Below are 5,059 nucleotides of genomic sequence, written 5' to 3' on the forward strand. Positions count from 1 at the left end.
ATAAAAAATCTTTTTTTTTTTTTTTTTTTTTTTTTTTTTTTTTTTTTTTTTTTTTTTTTTTTTTTTTTGGTACCAGGAATTGAACTCGGGTCCTTGTGCTTGCAAGGCAGGCACCAGTACCATTAAGCTAAATCCCTGGCCCACTGATCTGTTTTAATACTCATTTTAAGTGTCATTTTCATTGCTCTCTTTAAAGTATAATAGCTAATTTCCATCTTACTTGGCACATTGTAGTTTAGCAAGTGTGAGTAAACAGTAAATGTCTGCAAGGGCAAAGTAAAGAATAATATGTCCCTCTTATGCTTAAATTCTGAAATACTTGCACATAGCACATTGTCTTAAAAGATAGATTTTAAAAATTATTTATTCTTACATGACTTAATATTGTTGTTGATATCATTGCTAGATCTCCTTTTCACATCTTGGCTAGTGATGCATGTGCTTAAAATTAAGCTAACTTACCTCTGATTGCAGTTTTGGGAGATCTCTGTTCTTTGCCAAATAGCTATCTTCCCTTACTCAAGTTTTGTGTTAGTGAAATGCCCTTTTACCAGAACAAATACTGGAGAAGGATAAATCATTATTAAAGTTGGTCAATAATGGCTTGCAATGGAGTTTTTCATCATTACTAATGTAATTCTGTTTTTGCTAGAAAATAGGAACAGATGGCAAGAATTAAATAAAAATATAATGCAATTGATCTTTGTCATTTAAAAATAAAAATTTTACTATATTTCATGTCTTTTATCTAGTGTCATAAAATATACTTTTACTTGCAGGTACATATGGGAAGTATTCACTGATATCTTACATTCATTATAGTTTGAAAAAAATAGAACATTTATGCATGTAGCTCTTACAAGTTTATCTCATTAAGTAAAAGTGGAAAATTCTGTTTTGGCCTTTCAGCTTGGCATGTGAAATGTGCAGATTAAAAATAGACATGAACTGGTGCCTCTGCCTGCCTCACAAGCGCAAGGTCCTGAGTTCGATCCCTTGTACCAAAACCACACAAAACAAAAATAGACATGAAATGATCATTAAGATGAAATTTCACTACAGTATACATTTTTGCTTTATATTTTTGTTAGTATGGCAGTAATATATCAATAGATATGCCATAAGAGGAGAGGATACTTTAAGAGATTTTAATAATAACCTCTAAGAAAGGAAATCAGTTGGAGGACATAGGCTGAGATTGTGCTGTGAGGCAAAAGATAACAGCAAATGTAGATAGACAAAAATGTCCGAGGCTGTTTTGATATGATAAACAGGAATACTCAGTACATCTAGAGCCACATTTTTTCCAGGGTCTACTCTAATCCTGGTTATATATTAAATACCTTGTAATCTAAAATATGTTTTATGATACTGAATTGTATTATTGTTTAATTATGCAGGGCCAGTCACTGGAGTCTGTGCCTTAGAATGAATGAAACTAAAAGCAAGTTTTTCCTCATAGTTTTTGGTACAGGTTAACTAGATAGTGACTGTTTCTGTAGCACATACTGCCAAAATTGAAATGACAACAGAAAATCCCTGTCTATGTAGAATTGATACACACATTCAAGAAGTACTTCACATTGGGTTGTCTTCCTGCTGCAAAGTAGTAAATTGGAGTCTACTTTTACTTCTTCCTTAGCCTCTCAGTGTTGGCAGAATCACCACTGTGATTACAGCAGCACAGTTTAGACCTTCTTATTCAATTTTGAAAATATTGTCCTTACAACAAGCCAATTTAGGGCAATGATATATGAATGTTTGCTGTGGTCATTATTTGTGCCTGGGGTTATAGGGTCATTGACACAAACACCATAACTAAGGTTCTATGATACTTGGCCTCAGGAAGTAGGGAACTTTATTAGAATAGTAGACTGTGCTGAGGCTTTATAACTGGTCCCTGATCCCCCCCATCCAACCCCCAGATCATTTTGCCTTTCTGATCACAGATGAATCTGCTACTTTTGAGATGTTGAGTTAGTAAAAAATGAAAATCATAGTCCAAAGAGACCTTCTATGAAGTGTATCTGAATGCAAATAGGTGAATACATTGTGTCTGATAGTACCACTAGTCAAACTGCAATGAGGAGAGTCAGTCATAGGTTTTACTAAGAAACCTGTACCAGACTCGTTCCCTTTGCTTGTGGTGGCAGTATGTTTGCTACACAAGACTCTAATTTATTAAAATAAGGTTAATCAGTGGAATGCGGCAAATTTTCATTCATGTAGATACTAAGGAGTAACACCAGAAGATACAGTACTTGAATAAGAATGAGTCTCAATGGTGTCAAAATTATATCCTCATCCTATGGCATAAGAAAATAAGGCAATCAGTTTTGGTGAAGAGGCTAACGGGAACAGTGCAAAACCAAGAAGCCTTCTGAGATTTCTGAGGAAATCTTAAAAATTGTAGATTTCTCTCTAGGGTTGGTTGAACTGAAGATAATAGAGCACTGATCTCTATAAGAGTAAAAACACTCTGGGCCTACTTTTGCTTAGGACAAGTCAGGGCTTTTATGCATGGAACTCTGCTACTAAATACTAAATACAGATAGTATAGTTTAAAAAATCAAGGTGTTTCCAAAGTGTTTTTAGGTTTGTTGGCTATTCGTTTTCTCTAGTTGTTAAAGTTACAGAAGGTCAGACTTTTGTGAAATGATTAGCTTTTGCTTTTTCTTTGGCCAGAAAGAGGCACATTTAGTCCTGTCCACCTGTCTGACCAGTACATGCCATTGCCCACAAGTTTGGCTGGGAATAAAGAGGAATCAAAGAATTTGAGTGTAAATATTTTAGAAAAATGAAGGCCAAATATTGTTGTATTTCCCCAGTTGAAGTATTAGTCATTCTTTTAGTTCTTTATTTTAAAATAATTCACCAATGCTGTCTGTCATCTTGATCTTGAAAATGTAAATGTAGTTTCTAGAGTTGCCTGATTTACTATTTATTTCTGACTTCTTATTCTTTGTTTCTCAAGATTAGAAAAGAAATATTTGCTAGAAAACTCTTTATCATTGTGCAATCATTTGTTTCCTTTTACATTGTATATTATAAAGTATCTGTAGTATTTTCCACAATATTGTATTTGCCTGTCTTTACATTGCTCTCTGTTGTGACTTGTGTCTAGATGTCCTCCCAAAGCCTCATGCAGTTTTTCTTGAAGGTGGCTGCATCTGGAATGTGTGATGCTAGGATTAAGAGCATGTGATTATTAAACCACTACACATGAGTGATTGCATTGCCACCACCCTAATCCCTGGTATCTGAATAAGATAAAAGGAGCAGAAAGACACTGTTAAAGGTGCCTGTTGCTTTTGCTGCTTCCGCCACCATGAACTGTTGCCCCTCTGCCGCCTTACTTGGTGCCAGCTGATTATGGGCTGAAACCTCTCTGAACTGTAAGCCAAATAACCCTTTTCTCCTTTAATTTAGGGTGTCAGGTATTTTGTCTCAGCAAGAAGAGAAAAGTAAGGCACTCCCACCATCTTGTGAGTTTAAATTTACCCTTAACCTCCTTTTGAGCTTAAATTTTCAGAAATTTCAGTTAACATTTATGGTACACTAATATTTTAATTTTTAAAAATTTTTCTTGAGGCAGGGTCTCACTATGTAGTTCAGGCTGGCCTTCTACTCACTGTGGAGCCCAAGCTGTCCTGGAACTCATGGCATTCCTGCTTCAGCCTCCCGAGTGCTGGTATTACAGGTGTGTGCCACCACCTCCAGCTAATATTTTAATTTTTAAAGACCAAATTGAGAAAGCTACTATACTTTCAGGATTTGGTGTGGTTTATGTAACTATATAAAAGTTCAAATGCATGATTTACCTAATCTAGGAACAAGTATTTATTTATAGTTCATTAATGGCTCTTTACTATATTTGATTCTGCTATTCATGCTGGATGCTTTTACACTACCTTCCTATTTACTGCTAATGAAGTCTACATCACTACAGAAGACATTTCTCACTTAGGTCTTAATCATTTATCATTATTTTTAAAAATTAATTTGCATAGATTCTCCCTAAACCAAAGACCTCAAAGTAGGGAATTTTTGTCTTCCATGATACAATAAATCTATGAAATATATTTTCACAACACCTTTCATAGCACCACGAATATGAATTTAATAATGAAAATAAATTGCAGCCCTTAACTAAAGGAATTTGAATTTTCTAATTAGTAGCCATGAGAACTTGTTTTTCTACCCCAGAGTTGTAAAAGTCTTTCTGTCTCATTAAAAGCATGAGTTAAGTCTATTTTTTCATGATTTGCTTGTAAAGATCAGTCAGTGAAGGACAGCAGTTTAAAAGAAATGGATAATATTGCAGCTGTCCTTTTACACTTATTCCAGCAAGCTCAGTAACTCTTAGAGGAAGAGAAGTTTAGAGGCCCTAACTGGGGCTTAGAAATGTGTACCAAAGGACTTTTGCTTCCCATTTATTGCCACAGTGAAATTTAACAGTACCTTAACAAGATCCTGTCTCAGAAAGAAAAACTAAAGGGCCAGTGATTTAGCTTAGTGGTTCCGCCGCCTGCCTCACAAGCACAAGGACCCAAGTTTGAGTCCTGGTACCAAAAGAAAAACTAAAAAAAAAAAAGTCTAGGGGTGGAGTTCAATGAGAAGGTCCTGGGTTTAGTTCCCAGCCCCACTACCAAAAAGGAAAGATGGGGTTTAAACTACAATAGAAATACCTGGAGAAGTTGTGGTAAAATTAGGAAAGGGAATAATTAACTCTAGAAATGTTTAAAGTAACTTCCAAATAGAAAATTAAACCACTGAATTATGAAACCCAATTTTAGTCACAAGTTTCAATAACAAGTACAGAAGGAAATTTTTGTTCTGGCCTAGATCAGACTAAAGTTTCAATTAGTAATTTAAAAATCAGGAAAGCTGTTTTTTTTTTTCTAGTTAGTAAGCAAATAAAGATAAATAACTGAGTTATAAAACTAAATATTTTCCTATTGATCTCTCTGAGGGTGGAAAATATCTTGGCAGTGTTTACCTAAATAGAGAAACAGAAGTATTTGTAAAAAAAAAAAAAAAAAAAAAAAAAAAAAAATTT

General features: G+C 34.5%; 1 protein-coding gene across 2 annotated transcripts in view; it reads left to right on the forward strand.

The window, feature by feature from the left end:
- The window catches only part of Pik3ca (phosphatidylinositol-4,5-bisphosphate 3-kinase catalytic subunit alpha), a 49,151-nt gene that overhangs the window by 1,695 nt on the left and 42,397 nt on the right, over positions 1-5,059 (forward strand). The window contains exon 1 of one of the 2 annotated variants that reach the window (XM_033762533.1): positions 3,683-3,700. The exons of the other annotated variant lie outside the window; for it this stretch is intronic. The gene's annotated coding sequence lies outside the window, so the exon portion shown is untranslated. Of the gene's footprint in view, positions 1-3,682; positions 3,701-5,059 lie in introns of those variants that run through there. 2 annotated transcript variants of the gene reach the window in all.

This window comes from Fukomys damarensis, unplaced genomic scaffold (genome assembly GCF_012274545.1).
Source record: "Fukomys damarensis isolate Sample0158 unplaced genomic scaffold, DMR_v1.0_HiC HiC_scaffold_12, whole genome shotgun sequence".
Taxonomy (NCBI): Eukaryota; Metazoa; Chordata; class Mammalia; order Rodentia; family Bathyergidae; genus Fukomys; species Fukomys damarensis.